We start from the raw sequence: 24384 nt of genomic DNA on the forward strand, positions 1-24384 counted from the left end.
ATTTCTTCCCAGTTAAATAAGCAGAACAAACTCAGTGAATAATAAAAAATAGATAGGGCAGTCTTCAGAAAAGGAACTGCAAAATGACCTGAACTAAAGGATTTTCAGAACCAACTCTCTACTTCATATTGTAAACATTCATACAGACCTTCAAATAAACTGTTCTTCAAGGGGTCTTCAGAAATAAACTTTGGAAATATTTTCTATGATTTTCCTCATTTCCGTTGTCTAAACGAAACAAAACAAAATGCTGTGTATATATTCCTGAGGCACTCGTCCTTTAATAAAAATCTACTCTAGAAGAGGAGAGGAAATGTTATCTAATGTATGAGGGCTGCTCCAAAAGTAATGTCTCCTATTCGATTACATTGGACTATGATATTAGAGGGGGATGCTGATTGCATGGCAGTAGAGGTTGAATCTTTCCACCAGTATTTCATTACATTTTGTCCCTGCATGATAGATGGCAGCAGAAGGCCAGTCTGACAAAATGGTATCTGACATGGAAATGCGGTGAAGCAAAGGTGTGTCATTGAATTTCTTCATGTGGAAAAAAATTGCACTTATTGGCATTCACTGATGCTTGCTGGATTGTTTATGGAGACCAAAGAGGGTATGTGAGCACTGCATTTCTTCAGAGGAGACATCAAAGTTAAAGACAAGGTATGTTTCGGACTGCTATGCATGGATGTCACTTCTGCTGCTGACACCTATTTTGGTGCATATCTCACGAATGATTTCCTCTGATTTAGGTACACAAGAGCTCTTCAGCTGTGTCCTAGGCTGTGTGTGCCCCTTGAACTTTTTATTTTCTAGTAAGCAGATTACTGATTACTGGGAATCATAAAAGCACTCACGTATATGTATATATATGTTTTTCTTTCATTTTGATTTATCTACTATTATATGTATATATATATATTAATATATATATATATATATAAATGCTACATATTCAATTTACAGAAGGATAGCTCTCATTCCTAATAAACTCCTGTAAAAACTTCTTCCTCAGGATTCACAACATAATAGAGAACCCAGATCTAATACAAATATTTATAATCCTCAGATAAAATAAGTATCACTGTTTTCCTCAGAAATCTCATGTATCTTTCCATTTTGCTTCACTTCTAGTAAACCTATCACAGAGGAGTAGCAGAGATGTACTACCAAAAGACTATCAATTCATTACAGGGACTTGTCAAGAGCCTGCAGGAGCTGAGCTGGTGACAGGATGCCAGCAGCTTCCCACCTCAAAACAAGTGCAAACAACTGCAAGGTGGGAGAGGAGTAAGTGGACCATGGGTCACATGAACCCTACATCTGGGATGAGGACTACACACATCTGAATGCTGGAGTTTCTGACAGACTATTTTCTTACACCCTGCTGAAGAGCACAGCAATAAGAGAATGAACTGGCCAGTAGCAATCATCTTGAATATTTTGAAAGGATATGCATGCTTTCTTGTTCTCTTTTTTTTCCCCCAACATATTTTTATGTGGACTCTGTGGAAGCAATGGATACAACTCCAGTTTTTGGAAATTACCATGAAGAGAAAAAAAAAAAACAAAAAAACCACGTTATTTCAAATGTATATGGTTGATATAAAAGAGATATAGATTTGAATACATACGTCAAAAAACTGAGGCTGATTAAAGGTTTGGACTTCAATGTATAACAATTTATAACTTGATTTTAAGACTGTTGGGTTAGCATGTTTGACTTTACAATGGATTAATCTCAATGTGTTTATCATTTCTTTAAGTAAACTTATAGATGAAGTTATCTCTGTGGTTCCTTAGCAGTTTTATACAGCCCATATCATTTTCTAATTTCAGTTCTTAGTATCCCAAATTATTATGAGGACAACTGGGATAGCCCCGCCTTGGAGGGTCCTTGTTATCATGTTAATGTCTTAGAAGAAGCTAAAAGACAGATAAAAAATTAAAATTATTCATCTATGTATGGAAGGCAGTATCTAAAAATGGAATGGGAAAAGTGTAAACTCTACAGTGTATCAGTCCAACAATTGCTTCTTCCACTTTCCCCGGATAATTTACCTATCACTGATTATATATTCATAAAAGTTAAAATGCACACCATGGGAAGGAAGCTGGTTCCTATAATGAATATTTTCCATAAGCGAATGGGATAAACACATCTCAGATGAAACCAAAACTCAGTCCAAAGCACTTGTGGTCCACTATCTGAGATAAAGCCTTGAGAAAAACATTTCATTTTTTTCAAACAGATCATTTATCACTGATGTATTTTAAGACATACAAACATAGAAGGTGTTACTATGTAAATATAATTATAGTACTTACAGGGAGTGAAATATTCAAAAAGTTGAGAGGGTAATTTATCTACTTCAATATATTGTAATATAAGACAGTTGCTATTAAAGTGACAACTAGCTGTTTCCCTTTTACCATACTATTATAGATTTACACACAATCCTAGGTGTATATGATTTGGGATTACTGAGATATCATACTGAGTTATTACTTTTACCTCATATTTACCTGAATTTGTTCTCCCCAGGTAAGAATAGAGCATATAAACAAGACCATAATCTCTCCTTCCAGTAAGTAACAATGTTCTCCCATTTTTTGCATACGTCTTCTATGATATGATATATATATGATCTTCTACAATAACCTATTGAGTATATAGTATAACACTCTACAAAGGCTCAAAAGAAAAGGAAAAAATACAAAATGATAAGTGATAGTATTAGTGTAGCAGGCTTCGAAACAGATTTTGCCTGACAAATTAGACTTTGTTCCAAGTTCGGATTTGATGTGTAAATAAATTGAAAGAATAAAGTAATGTGAATTACATCATCTCTCACTCTCTCAATTCTTAAATAATGCCAGCTTATCCCCTTTAGAACTTAACAACTGGTACAGAAATGTTATCTACATCTTCCCGTTTTGATTCCTTGCCTATCACATTCATTTTAAAACACTGCAAATGCAGTGAGATAAAATGACATCGAAGCAAACTTACATGTAATCCTATTCTAATCCTATCCTTTATTTTAAAATTCAGTTTCTTTTCTTTCTTTAGAATCATTATAGAGTACAAAACTTGTGCTAATAACTTCAAAGCTTATATAATTTTCATTGTTTCCGAACAGTTACTAAAGAGGGAGTACAGAGTCAGTTCAGTGTTAAGAAAGCATTTAATCATCCATGAAAAATATGGTAAATATTATAATGAAATAAATTATTGTTTTAACATGATTAGTTACCTCTAATTAAAAGAGAAGCCAATTCAACTGTTTTCTCCCATAAACTTTTCATTTTGTTACTTTTACAGAAAATATTAAAGTTTTAGTAAATCATTTACAGTTCTACACTTCTGTGTGCACACAAATCCTCTCGTAATTTTCTTTCAAGGATGATTTATCAGACTGTGTCAGCACTATGAGCACTTTGCCAGTATAGACAAGTAGAACATTATCACATGCCAGCAAAAACCTTTTTGGGAACTGCATGTTATGATCCACCCTAAGTTTTCCCCACTCTTCAGTGAAACTACCTATGTTGACAAAACAGCTTTTAATCTGCACAGCTAAGATAATTACTGATTACATTTGTTCATAACCTCTAGCAAAATATATTTGCTAAAGTCTGTATTATGGATATGTTTCAGCTTTTACAGTATGACAGCTGCTCCAGAAGCAATGCCTCCCATTTTTTTATGTTGGCCCACGACATCACAAACAGATATTGGTTGCATGGCAGCAGAGGTTGAACCTTCCTAACAATATTCTGTTGCATTTTGTTGCCATGTGCCAGATGGTAGCAGAGGCGTAGTCTGATAAAATGGTACCTGGCATGGAAATGTATATGAAACAAAGGTGTGTAATTGAACTCCTCCATGCTGAAAAAATTGCATCTATTGAAGTTCCTCAGTGCTTACTAAACACTTATGGAGACCAAACAGTGTATGCGAGAACACTGAGGAGACAGGTGGTGCGTTTCAGTAGTGGTGACAGTGATATCAAAGACTAGCCACCTTCCAAACCGCCATGCAGATATTTATAGGTGCAGCATGCAGGCTCTTGTTCATTGCTGGCAAAAATGCACTGCTCATGGTGATGCCTATTTTGAAATATATTATTTTGTAGATGAGATTTTTTTTTTTTTTAATGAAATGATGCTCGCTCCTGTGTTCTTTGTATCTGTTGCAGTTTACTTGGAAATAAATAGGAGGCATTACTTTTGGAGCAATGTACATGTAATATGTGTAGCTGTGCCACTGCAGCTCATAAGAAATAGGAAAGAAAGGTAGTCTCACTTATTTCCCCAAACACAGTAGAATCTTGTCAGCAAACAATCTAGAGCTTATGCTAGTGCCAGCAGGTTCATGGGTGATTGGTCTTTAGCTTCTGTTCAAAGAGTATTTTGTAGTACATATCAAAAGTTATACAAGTATAAGCATGAAAATATTAATTCATCATATCTTACAAGGCTCTAACTTCAGAGAACATTATCTTTTCCATATAAGGCATGGAAGAATTAGTAAACCTGTGCTGATACTTTTCTGTTAGCAAAGACCTCAGCTTATCTGAGTCTTTCAGCCTCTATAGTTCTGAGACCTGAAAATTGCTCATGCCCTGGCTTTATCTTTAGGAGTGTAAAACACTGGATAATAAAGGCCTGCTATCATATGTAAAGCTGAAATACTAACCAATATGGTACATAACATGGATTCCAGCTCCAACACCAGTAACTCTACTGGACATGCTTTAATCGATAGCAGCATTCAGAGAACTATTTTCAGCTGTTACAGGTAACGGTTGGAATAGTTTCATTAACTGTATTTCATTTGGAGACAGATGTATAATAAATAAAAATATAAAATATATATGTTTTCAGTTGTAAAATGAAACATTTCATCTTGGACTGTTTGCCGTTTATAACTGGTAAAAGGGATAAAAGTAGTGACACTTCTGATTTATTTTTAAGTCTAAAATTATTTCATTAAAAAGTGTTGAAATTAATTTTTTTAATTTCTCAGATTCTTCTGAATCCATAGTATGATAAAATTGACAAATCCAAAAAATATTTCATAGATCACTGACTGCATTTGCTGTCTCCAAAATAAATGAGTTATTTTGCAAAAGTGTTTCACTTCAATCAATTTACAAATTTTATTTTCCTGAACTCCAATAAGTTCATTTATCAGAGGTATGTGTGCAAAACATCTTTTCCATTATGTAAACAGGTTCAAAAACTTCTTCTGCGACTCAGATGTTTGTAAAGCTTCTGTGACCTTCTGCCTGAATCAGTGGATCAGTTGTTCAGAGTATTTGCAGATGTACAGGGTATTCCAGCTATAATTCATCCTAGCAATTCCTTCCTTTTCCTTGGATTGAAAGGCAGATACTTTAGAAGACTTTAAAAAAATGTAACAATCATAGTTATACTTGGCTTGTTTCTAGCATAACAGTAAGTTTTGCTGTGACGCATTCTTATTCTACTAGTAAATTTGTGACTCATACATAGTAAGGATGCTTCTTATTATAAGAATAAAAAAAAAAAAAAAGAAAAAGAAAAAAGAAAAAAAAAAAAACTGTTGAACAATTATATTTATTGCAATTATTTCCAGAAATAAGTATACCAAATCACATTATTCACTAGCAGAATTATTGTCATTTAAATAATAGAAAGCAATCTACTTTTCACAGAATCAGAGAATCACAGAATCACCAAGATGGGTAAAGACCTACAAGATCACCCAGTCCAACCATCCACCTATCACCAATAGTACTCACTAAACCATGTCCCTGAAAACAAAATCCAAATGTTCCTTGAACACCTCCAGGGTCGGTGACTGCACCACCTCCCTGGGCAGCCCATTCCAGTGCCTGACCACTCTTTCAGAGAAGTAGTATTTCCTAAGGTCCAGCCTAAACCTCCCCTGGCACAGTTTGAAGCCATTCCCTCTAGTTCTATCACTAGTTACACATGAGAAGAGGCCAAACCCCAGCTCACTACAACCTCCCTTCAGATGGTTATAGAGAACAATAACATCTCCTCTGAGCCTCCTCTTCTCCAGACTGAACAATCACAGCTTCTTCAGCCACTCCCCATAAGGCCTGTGCTTCAGACCTCTCACCAGCTTTGTCGCCCTTCTTTGAACCCACTCCAGGGCCTCAATGTCTTTCTTGCAGCAAGGGGCCCAAAACTGGGCACAGTACTTGAGGAGCAGCCTCACCAGAGCTGAATACAGGGGGACAATCACTTCCCTGTTCCTGCTGGCAACACCATTCCTGATGCAAGCCGAGATGTCATTGACCTTCTTGGCCACCTGGGCACACTGCTGGCTCATGTTCAGCCGAGCATCATTCAATATACCCAGATCCATTTGCTCTATGCAGTCTTCCAGCCAACCCGCCCCCAGCTTGTAGCATAGCCTAGGTTTGGTGCAGCCAAAATGAAGGACCTGGCATCTGGCCTTGTTGAACCTCATTCCATTGGCTTGAGCTCAGCTATCCAGCTTGTCCAGATTCCTCTGTAGGGCCTCGCTACTCCCAGGCAGATTGACAATTCCAGTCAACTTGGTGTCATCCGCAAACTTAATGAAGGTGCACTCAATGCCCTCATCCAGGTCATCAATAAAGATACTGAAGAGGACAGGCCCCAGAACCGACCCCTGGGAAATGGTTTTTAATGTTTATACCCTAAGATACAAAGTAATTTAACTGACTAGAGAAATGGCCAAGTGTATTAGATGTTTGAGGAGGAGAGAAATCCAAATCTGTTTTACAGAAATGAAAACTATGTATAATTCCTTATCTTTATAGGTAATATTCTTGAATCCTAAAACATGACTATGATTAATTTTTGCCTGTCTCTTTAGTAAACTATTTCAGTGATCCTTCCAAAATACTGGAAAACAGGAAAGAAACTATATGAACAACAGACAAGAATAGATGGAAAGTAATTTTTGCAGATTTCACGGAGGGTTATTTGTTAAGATAGTATGGTTAGGTTGTGGTTGTACACAATGATCTTTAATGCATTTTCCAACCTGAACAATTCTGATTCTATGATTTAACAATTTAACTTTATGTAGTTTTTATTTACATTACTCTATAAGCCTTTCCCTGAAGAGAGAAGATATTACATGGTTAACTGTGTCTGAAGTATGTTAGCTGTTTCACTGTGTAGAAGAAATAGAGGATTAAAATTAGGATTAGTACATGATTGTTCTCAAAGCATGTAATCCTTTCTATTGCTGTGATTTGGAAATATCTTGCATGTACTTTTGTTGTCTGCTTTCTTTTAGGCATTTTCCTAAAGTAGAATTTGGAAGTCAGGAAGCAGTGATACTAAGAAGCTTGTTTTTTGATTTTTGGTTTTGGTTTGGGGTTTTATATTTTTGTATAACTTTCCTTAATAGGAATATTAGTTTAAGCAACAAATAACAAAGCACTTCATGAAGAAGAAATAAGTGATCCTCTGGAGAGTGAACAAACAATTCGAACTGCTGAGGAGAATTAGTTCTCCAAATATGTATGTCTTAGATGTTCTCAACACACGTTCTCATAAAAACAAAGTGATCTCTTGTGTTTGCTAGACTATCCAAAAGAACTAGGAAAAAAGTGTGTAAAAATCTATGATAGAAAAGCAAATTAATTACTTTTTCCCTTCATCCTGTAGGCCTCAGCCCTAACACTAACTAAAGGATAATATGGTATGAAAATGAGTTTTCCTTGTATGGGACTATGGGAATACAAGAAGAATTAGACCTGGTAAGAAAAACTGACATCATAAGCTGATCTTGAGGCTTAGTGCAGAAGTTTGCAATTTCTGTGATAACACACTGGGTCATTTGCAAATTCTGCAGAAGAAGCAATTTGTTTAGGCTTTTATCTAACACCTGGAAAGCAAGCTCTTTAGCAGTTTAATAGTTTATTGACTATTAACACTAGACCAGTCAGAAAAATTAAGGTCAATCCACCAAAACTTAACACAATTTTCGTAAGTTAAAACGTGTTAACAGTCTTCACATTTGTTCTCATTTAGGATCAAAGAGTTACTTACTCCTACAAAGATCTTTTGATTACTGAATGCAAGCGTAAGGTAATTACATAGAATAACCTTGCACTGTAAAATCTTCCTAAATATCTTCATATAGACAAGTTGATAATTATCTTGTGAGGCAGGGTTACTCTTCCTGTAATACAGTAATGATTCCAATTAAAACAATATTTCAAAATTTAACCAAATTAAAAAGCATTTAGTAATTAAATTAACTGATAATAAGTGAAAGAAAGGAGACTACTGTTTTTTTTGTTTGTTTTTCTTGGTTCTGCCTTTTAGTGCTTTCTGTACAACAATAAATTGCACTCCAGTTCTTTGCTTCAGTTGACATTACTTTCAAAATTTGGAGTACTGTCTGCTTTCAGCCATGAAATTAATTTCAGAACTGTAGCATTAGCAAGCCATTACAGCTCTGCAGGTATTAAGTTATTGTGTTTGTTTACCTCCAAGAAATTTTAATTTAGTTTTTAAATGTGCATAACATTTCATGATATCATCCCCCAACATCCAATATTGTCCTACAATCATGTCATTTCTTATATACAGTTAAGGGTTCTATAAGATAATGTCTTCATCACAGTATCTCATAAGGTTGCAATGGACTACCACATTCAGCAGAAGCCCGATTCTCAGGATGTACACAGGATGTTTTAAGTAATTTGATTTCCAATCAATTGAAAACAAAAAAAATCCAGATCCTGATTTTGGTTGTGAACAGTTATGCCATGGTTTTAGTCATAATCAGCCAACTTTTTTATTTGTATATGCTCTTCATATTACTCAGTTCTTCTTTTCTCTTGTGTTTTAAGAATTTCACATCCAATAGTTATTTTTGTTTAGTAATGTTGGTCTAGATGCCTGTAATTGAGATTTAAGGAGCAGATGAAATACAAAAACTTTTGCCTGAAAAACTGACAATCTGACCCAGTGCTGTCGCATAGAGCACATAGAGCTGGGAAAGCAGCCTTAAGCATATTTTAAATAGTGCCTGGCTATGCAGCAGTGACACAACTTTTCTTGTGTCACAGAAGCCTATGTACCACTCAGAGTTGGTTAACATGTTGTTCAGCTGCATCTGGAAGTGTGACTGAACACTGAGGAACAATGATATGGAGCTCACATAATCTCTTTGAAAAATGTTCAGGGTCTAGCCTAGTTTGGATCCAAGAAGAGAAAGACCCAAGGAAATGCAATGCAAGCAAAGTAACAAGAAGATACCTGCTACAAAAAAAATAAAAAAAGTAAAAAAATAAAAAAGGTTTAGTGTTTCCAACTCTCTCATAACATACTGTTCTGCCTAAAAATACATAGCATACAAATAATGTGTTAGTTTCTCTCTCTTCTCAACAATGTAGTTGGTTGTTATGTTCAGAAACTTTTGTCTGGAGGTGCTAGATAGACTGAGTCCTCCCAATCTCAACTGTGTCCTGCCTGATCCCATAAGATTTCAGTTCAGTTTTCTTCTGTATCACTTTCAGTTATCACCCAGATCAGAAGAAAATTAAAAAAAGTAAAAACATGCAGTCGAAAATACAAGAGTCACAACTTTTGGAAAGTCTCTCTGAAAAATGTTTTGTTGCCAGAAGACATCTCTAGAATTTAAGATCAATTTTCTCCTTTCTCTATCAAAGTGTGATTGAGATTTAGTGGTGGTGACTATACATGGAGCCGTAAAATCCTTTTCCTTCCCTCACTTACCTCCCCAACACACCCTTTCAGTGGGCACAGTGTTTCGTAAGGATTTCTGGAAGAAGGTTCTGCTAAAACAGAGATGGTGATGTGGAGGTGAAGATGCTCGGCCTTCTTTGTTCTTTTGATAAATTTCTATAGCCAAGTTTTCTCTTTGCATTGTAATCATTTGCAGCTGATTTCCTATTCTCCCTTCACATCTAGATTTCTTTATTCTTTTGTTATTCTGTTATCAGCAAAAAATTTAATCATGTAGTATGTAACTAGTTTAGATATTACCCCTGTGGGCAAAATATCAAGTATCTACAAGGGCTATGTGTCAGACTGATAGAGAAGATATTCTGGGCTTTCATCTGAAGCATGCAATAAGAGCTCTTGACCCTCAGATGTTTCTTTACTACCTAAATTAGTTATAAAATCCTGGCTTATTAAGGCTTAGTTTGTTGTATATCACAGTTGAACATTTACCTCTTCGTATTTCATTACATGAAAATAGAACAATTGTGTTCACATTTTAAAAATGCCAAAGTATATTTAGAAAATGCTAAAATATATTGACTTAATCCTGCATAAACATGGTGGCAAATGTAAGAAAAGGAGATTTATAATTAATTCAAAATATACATTCTTAGCATAAGGAAGATTATGTTGAGATGAGGAACATCTCATTTTAGAGATGTTAAACAGAGTTTTATTGAGCTACTTCAGAATTTTAGTATGCTGATATTCTGCATAAGTGCAGACTGCCACACAAGCCTAGTTGCACATTCCTCTAAGCATATCATGTATAGAAACGCACAGCACACTGTAGATGCACACACAATGAATGCAAGTAACATGGCAGACAACCTCCATTCTATGTGAAACAATTGATCCTCTTTCCTATATTTCTTGGAAGTATAAATACCCATATACATTTCAGTAATAGCACAGTAATTTTGGAAAATTTTATTGGAAAAAAAGATGAAAACTAGTGTGTCTAGTTTCTTCCCCTCACCTCCTCCTCAGATGTCAACACTGTCATCTCATTTCTCATGCCCCTACTCCTATTTTCTCCTCTCTGCTACCTGGGAGATGCAGCTGCTCCAGCTGAACTTGTTCTGGACCTTGAGAACCACCATTATTGCCCATTGGCATTCTAACAAAAAACAATTACATAAGTGGAAGAACAGCTTCTAGTACTTATATATATTCACACAGCCCTATGTATCAGCTTAAATCTCTGTGAGCGTGTTTTAATTCTGGAGTTAAATAAGTTGTTCTGTGGATATGCTGCTGGTAGGTGGAGGAACCATAATTAGAAAGCAGGTAGCAGGATTTCTGACTGCCTGTTGTGCTTTTATCACACAACTCTTCCCATCAGATCAAATGTCTCCTTATGGCTGTATAGTATACAAACTGTAACGTCTCATGTCCCCTAGACAGGTGGCAGAGACAGCAACATGTTACTAAACAGTTTATACTGTCTATATAAAATACACAGAATTAAAACTGAGAAAAATAAACTGTCATGTATTGATCTGAAAACTCCAAATTATTAAGTCTTGGTAAGATTAATTCTACCTGTGAGACTCTTATGTTCATCCTGTTGCTTGATGATTTGACAGGTTCTCAAGATAAATGTTAAGAAATGAACGTTAAGAAACTTAACAACAATTTAAATTATAAAATTAATGCTAGTGACTTCCGCAGAAATTTTGTTCCGGCAAAGAATGCAAACCTGAACCTCAAATACTGAATGATAATTAAAACTAATCTGGAAACTCCCAGCACACTCAGAACAAGTTAACTTAGTTACTTCATATACGAGATGTAGTACTGTACCAGCAGCAACCTAGGATTGCTACTGCCCTCTGAATTCAGTAGTCACATTTAAATAGCATGCATCAATCAGATGCACACAAAGTCTGACCCTGTTTGTAATCTTTCAGAAAACTCTCAAAAAAGTGCTATCTATCCTGAGGTACAGCTGCACACTGCATTTTCTCTTATTATTATTATTATTTACTAAATTAGAAAGGAAACTCAAATGAAGTAAACAGTTTACAGTCAACCTTTTAATAATCTGATCTTTAAAGTATTTTTAGAGACTTGTTGGTGCAGAAAAGCGAAGTTCTTGCTAAAATAACCTTTATTTCCTTAAGATTGCAGTACCAAATTATCTCACAGGGAGTTTCTTTGAGCCCTTTAAAACAAATCGTGCACTCTCAGCAAAAGGCATATTTGTATTCTGCATTGCAAAGTTGGTATTATACCATAATCATTACCATGATGAGACCTGATGGGCATAACCTGCCAGAAAATATTTGATTTTTTTTGGCTTACTTCCTCCATTTTTCACCCACCCCCCTCTGCTCTTTATGGTTTGTATTTAAACAGAGAGCAAATCACACATTTTTGACAAGCAGCAACTGGGGTCAAAAACAACCTTCATATCCTTCCTAGCTTTCAACTGCTTCAAAGAACATGGCTTGTTTCATCTCATCTCTAGGAAATCAGCCAAATGGAACATGCCCTTGGTAAGGGCTGCATCTGATCTGATGAGCCTACATCCATTCCCACATGACAGGCTCTTCCTCCCCTTTCCCTAACTGAAAATGCACTTTTATGAAGTTTTCAAAGAAAAATAATTTAAAAACTGTAAAACACCAAGTTTTGTTTTGTTTTGTTTTGTTTTGTTTTTTTATTTATTTCATTATAGGACCATGAGAGTTTGGAATCTGAAAGAACTAAGAAATAGAAAAAAGTTATTTTTTCTTCTGGAGCATGAAGAAGTCATACCAGCATTGCTAATGCAAAATGGGCTGTTTCACAGTACGTGTGCCAGGGCTAACTGACTGAAATAGGCTGAGTCTCAAAAAAAAAAAAAAAAAAAACCCCGATTCCTAAGAAATTCAAAATGGCAAGTCCAATTTAACTTTAAAGATCAGATATAGGTTTTTACAAGTTGAAATTATTTTGCTGCCATCATAAAAATGCAAAGGAAAATTTAACATTGCACCCCATCCTTATATTTTAGCAGCATATATATTACCCTTGTCAGTTACTTATTGCACTAGGTGTACCACTTCAGAAGCACAGTAAGCTTGAGGATTGCCCTCTCAATGAAGAATTCAGCACTGCTCATAGAAGCTAAACAAAGTTGTTTAAATTTTACTATCTACTAAAGTATTCAGATACATACATTGTTTTATTAAGGAAATACAAGTTGGAGACACTGCAGTTCGAAATACCAATATATATAAAATCCCGTCTTCGATACTTCTTGCTGGCTAGAAAGTAAATCCTTTCACGTTCTTTCTCTACATTCCTGGGCAGCTCTTCAAAGATTTTTACTGCCTATTTTTCTTTCCTTATTTAAATAATAATTCGATGTTATGAAGGATACACTTCCTGTTCTCTGGGAGAAACTGGGGCCACCATCTTTTTGTGTAACAAATTATGTTCTTTTATAGAGGTACCACCTAAAAATAAAACACCTTTTTTTGAACTCAAATTACATTGAAAAAAAAAATAGCACAAAAAAACTCTGTGTATGAGTCATCATAGTTTTTTTTGGCACAGTAGGACCAAGGCAGGAAATCAACATAGTTAAACACAAAAAGAAACTCACCACTTCAGATGGAATATTTCTACTTTCTGTCCACCTTCTTGCCCTTTTTCTTTTGAAAAGATTTGAATTATTCTTCCCACGTTTCTTCTGTAAATTCTTATCATAAGTTTTTGTCTATTCAGATTGATTACTTCCTTTTCATAACGGCACAAGATCATTGACTTCCAAACTCTCTTTCATGGACAATTTTGTCACCCACTTGATCAATTTTGACGCACTTGATGACTTGATCAAGTTGCCCATGGCCTTATACAACATCCAACAGCTTATACGTACTTCAAATGTAGTAACTGATCTAACAAAAGATGTTAAAGATAAGGTAGAATTGCAAGGAATGGAGTCTCTGTTATTTTAAAAATGCAGCTACAGTAGTAATAAAACACCCTCTTAAAACGTGATCTATTAAATATACCAAAAATAACCTTTTACAATGAACATTCACATACAGGTTGCTTAGGAGATGCTATTAGAAAACCGATGCAAGACATTCTCCACAACTTCCATATATCTGTAGACTGTAAGGATAAAGGATTCTGAAAAAAATATCATAGCTTTAAGCATATGTATGAGACTCTAGTCTTATATTAATATTATAAGACACTTACTATGATAAGGTCTAGAAAATTAATATTCTTTTACAGATACTAGGTAATTTCAAGACATTAAAAGAACATTCACACATAAGTCATTTTCATTGGTTAAATCTAATTCCAGCACAGTGCATTCTTCCTTGATTGCTCAGTTCAAGGTAGACAGGAAAACTTGGTGGACTTATGTTTCTTTTTTTTTTTTTTTTTTTTTTTTTTTTTTTTAAATAGAGAATATCATAATAGAGATGTTTCAGTGATCTCACCCATTTTACCTTCTCTGTACTCTATGCCTCTCATTTCTTCTTTGAAACCTACTTCTATGGCTGACAGAGTAGCCATGACTGTTCAGGTTTTAGTTTCCACTGTTATAACCAGCTATGTTTAATAAGGTCAGCTATGACTGTTCTTCTAACTGATCTGTCCACTAAAACAAATATAGATTAACAATTAACTCAGAGACCACAGAAGAGTCATTTGCTAGCAACGACTAGCAACAATATAGTTCAGTATATACAAACTCAATTTAGAAATGATTGTATAAGCCATTACTAATTCTCTGAGTCACCTAGTCAGCTCTCCATTGAGTCTTAGATAATATCTTGTAGCTGAACTCAGAACTGCTAACATGAATTTACAGCAACTTCTCACCTAACAATTAGTCATCTCCACTCTGTTGAGTGTAAATTTGATATGAAACATTCCTTGGTAGTTTCTGCCCCCATACAGCCTACAGAACTTCTGTTCTGCATGAACACTCAACTTCTTGAATGTTTCTGTAGCTTTTTGAAGGAATAAACTTATTCAGATGAGCAAAACGAAGCTCATACTTGTCCCAGTTCTTATTTGCCTTGAATCCTAAGTACAAAGCCATATAAATGATGACTATGACATAGATGTGACAGAAACTGATGTCAGTCTGATGTGCTACCTTTCACAAAAGTAAATAACTATGTAGTGTGAGTGCTGAAACAAGTTCAGTCAGTACATAGTACATTTTTTTTTATAAAAAGCAATGAGATTCAAGATCAAAGCTCATGTTAAATTTCAGATAAATGAATTACTTTCAGAAATATAAAGTGCTTCATTAGTCAGTGAGAGATAATTTATGAAATCTAAACTGAAGATTTTATTTTGGAAAGATTAGCCATACAGATCTAAAAAAAGAAAAACTGAGCCTCTACTCCCCAATTACCACAATGATTAACAATCTGTAGGCTTTTTTTCTTTCCTTATTAGCCTTGGTAGTTACTGCTTTCTAACAAAAAAGTAACAGCAAGCTCACTGTCATAGAGACTGTCTTAATCCTTGCCAGCCTGCAGGGGTCTGCTACTTACACCCCCAAGCCATCAATCTGATCTTAACAGGCTACTTGGTTTTGATGCATCTCATCAGCTTTGGCAAAAAACTTTCCAGCAGAAAGGTGGAGAGTAAGAAACAGCCTCTCGTGTTTATAATCCAGACCATCTTTATGATGAAGACTCAAATAACCCTGCTTTATGACTCGTCATGTTTTTCTAATAACTTATTTTGACCAATTTCTAGGCATTCAGGCATGATATCACACTTATTCTGCAATGTTATTAGAAAATGTATTGTGCATTCTATGCAGACTTGAAACATTATTTCCTATAGAAGTTCCCTCTATTTTAAAAATATGATTTATTTTGTTCCTATAAGAAGAACTGTAAGAAGGAGTCTACATCTGGCAAATTTGTTACATTTTCTTATATTATAACTACCAACTTTGTAACACTGACCTATTTCTTTTATTATAATCACTATATTATTTATTACTTCAGATGTTTTGGTGTTCCCCACACTAGCCAGGATTAAACTTTGTTTCCTAATTCAGTGAGAAAAACATTAAATAACTTAGTACTAACAACCTCTCAATTATATCCACAATATAAAAACAATCAACATAGCATTATTATTCCTATTCATATCTACAACTAAAATCAATTAACAATTTGTACCATGGCTGTCTTTGTTCTTCTGAATGTACTGTGAGAAATCAATCACGTAAATATAGAACACAACTCTAAAGAAATTTACTGTAGAGTAAAAGGCACTACTGGATGTAAATTGTTCCCAAGATATAAACTTAATCCATGAAATGATAGAGGGAGCTGATAGCTGGGAATCTGAGAAGTGAAATACAGCTATACGTACAATGTATTTCTACTAGTTGATAGAAGTAATGAAAATAGAGAGTGGAATAATAGTCTAGAGTTATGATTACTACAGTGTAGGATTTTATGACTAAGATATACCTACTAGTTAGTCAGTCTGTTTCCTCTAATGTCTTTGAAGGACACAGACAGGCAGCTGAATCTTAAACACTTTTACATTCCTCCTGAAATACTTTTAGCTCCAGGAAAATTTCTGTAAAATAGTTTGTGCTTATCAATTGTTTAATAGCAATGAGCAGAACTGCAAAGCCCAATTCTTTTCCATTGTACTAAAAAATAAAAATAAAATAAAAGACATGAACTATGTCATAACTGTAACTGTGATACTGAATACTAGATAAGACTGGAGACAAAGGTAAAATGGTTGCTTAGAGGAAATCCTGAGAAATTATGATTTATCACCTGTTTTAAAAATATCTCATCAAATATAAAGTTAACAGGCAAACTTGTTATGATTTTTCTTCCTTTCTCCAAGAATGCAGATCTGGGAGCCAGGCAGGACTTACTGAGTACTATTATTTGTATTATGGCAGTATTCCTAATAAGCACTTTTAGATTCTGCATCCCAACTTGATCAAGAACTGTACGTGACAGAATTCCTTATAATATAATTATTCTGCTACCACCCATCTATCTAGACAAGTAAGATGTGGCCAAGATTCTTAAATCAGCATGATCAGTAAAAAAAAAAAAAAAGTAAGTACAGGAAAATGTAAGCACAGGCAAGGAAGACTAAAAGTTATTCCTGCATATCCAAGCCATTAAGGAATTGGCAAGATTCATAACAAGTTATAAAAAACAAACAAAAAAAAAAACTGTATCTACAGAGTTTGAGGAAAACAGAGTAAAAAATGATTCAAGTAATACCTCTAGTAAGAATAAGAGTAGAGAGTTCCATCTGTTTTGTCTTTCAAAAGAACTGTATCACCTGCATATAAGGAACTTTAAAAAAAGATATTAGGAAATATTATTTAATAATATTTTCATAAACTTGAGAAAATATACGAGGAAAAGAAAAGATAAAAGTAACTTATCAGAGAAAATCAAAAAGGCTACTGGTTGAAAGTTGAAGATATACATTGAAAATAAAGAAATAAGATAATTTACTTTTTAGTAAGTAGCTATTTTGAAAAAATAATTTCTGGTTATGTGTAAGTTTCTTGGATCATCGTTTATCATATTTTCATGACTTGCAAGTAGCTGTTAGCTTAAAAAAAGTCTATGTACCTCTTTTAGTACTTAGTAAAATATTAGCCATAGGAGTGAATTTCCTGCAGCATCTGGAGTGAAAAGTTCAGCAGAAGCAGAAGGTAAATCAGTCTTTTAAACTCTAAAATAAACTGAAAGAAAAGAATTTTTATTGTTTAGATTTGAGGGAAGAAAAACCTCGAAAATATTATGATAATGTAAAATAATGAATGGAGCTTCCAATGAACAGTTATCAAGATAAAACACAACTAAATTTAGGGTCCGAATCATCTGATTTTTACACAGTCAATGGAGAATAGCATATTCCTCTGTTGGGCTTGATTTGAAACTGTATAAGAAGGCCAGAAATAGAAAAATCTAGTTTTTCAATGAGAGGAAAACATCAGAACACAGGGCTCTGTAATTACCCTATTTTGAATAAGGGAAGAGAGCTTTGCTAGCAACCTGGAAAATAGTAAGATGCTCCCAAATCCTCCTATTCACACAAGCATACTCAATAAAACATATCTTGCTTTTCTGATTTGTACCCTTTTAACATCAGTAGTGGCAAACGACTCTTACTCACCTGCATCTGCTGGGGCACAGCATGATATTTACTGAGGCAGCAGAGAGATTAGCCTCATTTATATGCATCAGATGAGAGTGGCTCATTTTTCAAGTTCAAAGACAGAAGAAGAATTTCATGAGCATTGAAATAGGAGTCCAGTCAAGCTATTCCATCAGAATGCAATATTATGTAGAGTCTAAGCTTATACAATTACAATTAACTATAGCCACATCTTTGAGGAAGAAGTTTCAGCTTACTAGGTCATCAGCAAAGAATGGTCTTGGTCTAGAGTAAAATTTGAAAATTTGTCAATGAACAAATGAAAGGAGTATCTGATGGTTAAGTCCTACAAAAAGATGAAAATTAACCTTGTCACAATTAACAAGTATTCACTTTCCAAACTAACTTAGCTGCAGTTCCAGATTGCCACAAGGCCAGAAGAGTTGTTCTGGACAAGAATTTTAAAATGAGATACAACTAACAGTAACTGAACAAAGTCATCTGAATTACAAGATTTTCCATACGACTGAAATATCTCTTTCTGAATCCAATATTTTTTATGCCAGAGCTATCTCTCTTCATGTCTTAAAACCTTTCTTGAGTACTCTGTTTTATAATGGGATCTTTCAGCCATCTTTGTAAAGCCTTATGGGAAAATTCTACCCAGTCTTGGTATCTTCAAGAAGCAGAATATACTAAAGAACTAGACAAGGAGTTGAGGTTGATGCTACGTTTGTTTATATTTTCTTATTATCTCTTCTACTTCATTTTTTCCTTAATTGGTGCTATTGCACAAAATATATTTGCTTCACAAAGATATTTTGAACAAATTTAAATTAGTAAGATGAAAAAAGCCTCAACAGGCATATTGATGTGTATAATATATGATTAATCTGTGGAACTTGCTGTCATAGAAAATTAGTGAAGTGTATTTTCAAAGCATTCATGAAAACGATTATGCATTTACTGACAAAATCAACTTCTACAGATACAAAACAATGCTTGTCAATAACTCTGCTCCAGAGCATGGAAAAGAGTCAGAAGAAATATTTGACCACTATGAAATATTGGAGCTAGGTTCAGTGGGAGGGAGGAAATTAAGTTTCCAACTTCCACCATTATCCATAGCAGAAGAGAGACAGGATTGATAGCTCCTCTAAGGCAATTCTCATATACCTTTAAAAAAATTTATTGAACTCATTCTGACAACTCTGGTAAAGAGATAGGTCATGGTCATTCCTAATATATGCTAATATGAATCAAATGGTTATAAAGTCTTGATAATTCAGTATTATAGGATCTTTTGCAGACCTGCTAGTATAGTGCTAATTTTATACAAAAAGGAATTAATATGAAATGAAATATTAAGTTGGCCTCATCTCATAACCAAAATCACTTTATCATCACTGTAAAAGAGATGCTATAATTCTAAACATAGATGATACTCTTCTACTGACAAATTCGGTATTCTGCAAAGTAGTAATTCAGCCATTTGTGATTTTCTCACACATGGTTCCTCAGTCTATATCCTGCAGGCCATCACTCCAATCTGAATTAGAAATTCCAATGAATAAACATTTTGCTATTGGAGTTATTTTTGTTCCTAGTAATTTCTTTGTTGACTTCGGGGTTGGAAATGCTCTACTTTTTGCAAGTGTTCTTATGTGTCCTGTGAAAAGAACTAAGTACCAACACTAACTTCAACTTGGAATAACACTATCAAACCTCTCCCTAACTTTAGTTTCATAGATTCTATAATTTCTGAGAATATGCCAGATCTTCAATAGTCTCATCTATTCCTGTCTAAGACTGACATCAACCAAACATTTATTTCCTGAGGGTCAGTCTGATGTAAGTTCTCTGCAAATAAGTTTTTCTACTTCATTTATATTAAATAAAGGTTATGTGTTGACAAACAATTTCTAATGCATTATTTCACTGAATGAGGCATTTATTGTGGAAAGACTAACTTCAAAATCATAGTTGTGCAGTGCATTTCAGGAAATATGGCAAAACGGCTTTATTGTGATCAAGCAATGACCTGAAGCATGAAATTTCATGGCCCGTATTTATAGCACATATATGAATGTTTCTTTGGAACTTGGAAGTTACCTGGTGTAACATATGTATGTATGTATGTATGTATGTATGTATGTATGTATAATTAATTAATTAATTAATTAAGGGATCGTATCTGAAAAACTAGCTTTAACACAGCTCCAAATATGTTCAAGCTGGAATTTAACTTAAAAGTCTTCATTCATCAAGCTGTTTCATTCAGGTTTTATTGATCATCTCATAAATCGTTTTATTAGATCTCTTCTAATTAGCCACTAGCAATCACTCAAGCAAAATTACCCATATCTGAAATCCTAGTCTTTACACTTTACCCTTGTGCTTTCCAAATTGTAACTTTTCTCATATGCTCCAGTTGCTTTTAGCAACAGGAAACATGTTGAATCAGTTTGTGATCTATATTACCTACATCTTTTCCTGCTCATCCTGCACAAGCCTGCACAAGTTTTCAGATTCTATATTGTTTCCACCTAGATTCTTTCCTGTAAAACATTTTAAAAAATAATAATAATGCAGACATTCTCAGAGAAATAGCTACTTTCAGTGAAAATTCTTATTTTCTTTTTGAAAAAAAAAAAAATCGCTTTTTTTCTGATGAGTTCTAAAGCTAATAAATTATGAGACTGACAAGTGAGAATTACTTGACTTGCTGAGGAATGAATAAGAATTACAGGGCTTTGAGCAACCTGATCTAGAGGGAGGTATCCCTGCCTATAGAAGAGGGGTTGGAACTTAGAGGTCCCTTCCAACCCAAACCATTCTATGATTCTATGATTAAGGAAAAAGAAGGGCAAGGTAATGATAGTCCACCAGAACTGATCAAAAACAGTGCTAATTTGGGTCCCATTAGACACTCAAAGTATCTCTTTTTCTTTGGTCAGTGGAAGAACAACAGTGACAGCTACATCTGCCTATCTTTGTATCAAGTCACTTTCAGGAGTAAGAAATAGTATTAGTTATTGTGCAAATGTTTTCTGTCCAGACAGTTGTTATCTACCTCCCATGACACAGAAGTTCAATTTGAATGAAACATTCCATGCATGTGTTCTGTCCCAGGAAATGCCTCTATGACTGTGCTGTGATAATGAAAAAGATTTTAATCTTAATTGTAGCCCTCACAATCAAAACAAACCCATGATATTTCAGGGATGTCAGCAGATTTACAAAAGCAGAAACAAAATAGAAACCAAACCATTCCTCCCCTCTCTCAGGAGCAATCTGGCTATGGCTCTCTCACTTCTATTATCACCTCTGTTCTTGCCAAAAAAATGCCACAAAATCTTTTAAATTCACAGACATTATTTCTCTGATGCTTCCAGATATAATTTTGGCTCAGGATATGAAATATCTGTGAACTCATCAATAATCTCTTCTAAGACAAAGATTTTTATTTTCCCATTGTAAAATCAAGTACCAAAGATTGATTCTGTAGGTTTGGGATTAATGCTACGCGTTCTCACAGGTTAACAGAGCAGACAAGGCTTAAAATGAATCATACTTAGTGTGAAAATATATTCATTACAACAGCTAAAGTAAGAAAACACATCTTTATATTTTTAATCCAAGCAGTCAACTTAAAATTAAAGTTCGGTGTCATATTAGCTAGATAAAATATTGTGAGACTTAGAGGATACTGTGCTTAATAGTACACGTAGTAGAAAGAATATGTTTTTATAGCAGTATAACATTCCAGAGCACTTTTAGGTTTGCAGCATCAGAAAAGTAAAAATAATCCAGTCAATTTTCACAGGGTGCTTGTTGCACATTCACAGCCTCCACTTTCCTAATCCTGTCCTTCAGGCTGATCCAATCTCAACAGCTGTGGGAGTTGGATTCCAGCTTTGTACAACTACAGCCACTCCCTCTCCAGTTGGCTGAATCAGCTGGTGACACCAGCTTCCAAGCATCCATATACCAAGCTGGTTGAGAACGCATGACCTCATGTGTCTAAAGCTAAGGATGTTCTGTGAAACAATGAACTGCCAGGCAGGTTGAATAGCAATATGAATGTAATTCTGTTTGCTTTTTTCCCAGAAGAATTTCTACAGCCGCTGATAGCTGGGGAGATACCCTGTTCTATTACTAAACAAGTTCAGCCTTGCTTAAAAATGAATTAATAATCTCAAGAAGAGATACAGAAAGCACCAATGCCAAATTGTAGCAATAGTAATAGTAATAGTGTAGTGTAAGGAAAGTAACTGTTTTAGCAAAATCAATTAGAAACAATGATTTTATTCTGCTTGCTTATTCTGAATCATGCCCATGTTTCTTCCTCCAAGCAACAAGATGAGGAATTTTCATGATAGAAGCTACTACAGGTTGATAAAGCTCTCTGACAAGGAGCTTTGGTGAATCAGCTTCCCATCCAGTTCTCATATATAAATCCATCTGAAAAGAAATCATGGAGGATGACTAGTAACTAAGATTTTGTCACCCATCAGATTAATCTGACGCGACATTTTAGCACTTTCCCTCAGAAATTGATCCTTCTTATCCCTGATTAACTACAGGTCTCTGAAAAGAGCTGAAATAAGAGTGAATATTTGATTTCATGTTGATCTTAAGGGATGATAGGAATCCAGAATTAATATCTTGGAAGCTTTGGAAACTATTATGAAAAACACAGTTCTCATCCAAGAAATGCAGTTGAGAATATTAAACCAAGAATTAAAAATCAGTTCAGTGAAGAGTAGTGAGGAAACCAATTGAAAGCAAAGTAATAATACCTTGAATTCTGAAGATAGGTCACGGCAAATGACAAGGACTTCTGAAGAAACTCTATTTTGTTTGTTTGTTTGTTTGTTTTTGTTTGTTATTTTGTAAACAAGAAAAAGAACTAGTGAAAATTTCTCAAGAAAGTAGAAGTCAGAAAAATCAGTCTTGTGGAAAAGAAAATGTAAACCCTGCAAATGTTCACATATTCATAAAATCATAGAATCATAGAGTTGCTCAGGTTGGAAAAGCCCTTAAAGATCATCAAATCCAATGGTAACCTAGACATACTACCCTAACTTTAATGATCCACAGCTAAATCATGTCCCTGAGCACCACATCCAAACAATTTTTAAATACATTCAGGTATGGTGACTCAGCCACCTTCCTGGGGAGCCTATTCCAGTGCTTAACTACCTTTTCTTAAGGGTTAACATGACTACCCTTTCATTTTTATTTATTAATCAGTAACACAGTGGATAATTTACACTACTGAAATCACAAGGTGCCATAATTTCATTTTTAGTCCTTAGTGAAAAAAATTAAATCATTTATTTTTCTTTGACTTTCTGTCTTTAATGCATATTAATCTGTTGGCATACAGTATATAAAGAGAAGCAATGGTTACAAGTAACAAGACAAATGTAATTTTACTCAATCTACCTAATCACATTTTCTGTCAAACTGTTGAAGCTTCACCTGCACAATCAGTTTTCTACCAGAAAACTCTGAAGATAGGTCCAAAGGTTCAGAATGTGGAGATAAAAAGGAGATGCAGTGAAGTAAATGCAACTGTGTAATCAAAGAATCGTTCATATGAAATAGGATGAAACTAAATTAAAATATTTTCAGGTAAAAATAGTTTAAAATGAATAAGTAACAATAGTTAATGTGTAACAGAAATACATGATGAATACAGTTAATTCTCTTTCTGATCCAGGCTCAAACTGACAGTAGATAATAATAATCTTCTGTGTAATTGGCTATTTGACAGAAAACTCTCAATGGGAGAATTCTGAATTTTGCCTGGCTTTTACCCTATTTGTCTACACAAGGTCCATTGTTTGTCTCAGAAATGTGATCAAGAAATGAATGGACAAGTAAGAGAAAGCCAATTCCATTTTTATCCTTTTTTTAATAAAATTTATCATCAAAATCTTGTTGATAGTGTAGATACTTGTGCTACCTAAAATGTTTCTCCTGTTATGAAAATATTTTTTACAGAGGCTTTTTATCTACACTCAGAAATAGCCTGCTTAAAAGGAAAGAATATATCCCATACATTTTATTTTGAATTATGCTCCTACTTGGGATGCAAAGAGGGATTTAAAGTTCTGCAAAACCTGTAAGTAATATGAGAGAGCTCTACCAAATCAACAACTATAACATCATAATTGTAGAATCATAGAATCATAAAATTGAAGAATCCTTAGATTTGGAAGGGACTTCTGAACGCCATCTAATCCAACTCGTCTGCAGATAAAAAGGACATCCACAGCTAGATCAGGTTGCCCAGGGCCTTATCCAGCTTTGCCTTGAAAGTGTCCCAGGAGGAGACATCGACCACATCACTGGACAACCTGTGCCTTCCAGTGCCTCACTGTCCTCACTATAAAATATTTTTTCCATATATCTTACCTAAATCTACACTCTTTGAGCAGATTAATAACACTCTTTGAGATTATAATGACT

Source organism: Centrocercus urophasianus, unplaced genomic scaffold (assembly GCF_019232065.1).
Source record: "Centrocercus urophasianus isolate 14NV4802_14NV808 unplaced genomic scaffold, USGS_Curo_1.0 seq_14, whole genome shotgun sequence".
NCBI lineage: Eukaryota > Metazoa > Chordata > Aves > Galliformes > Phasianidae > Centrocercus > Centrocercus urophasianus.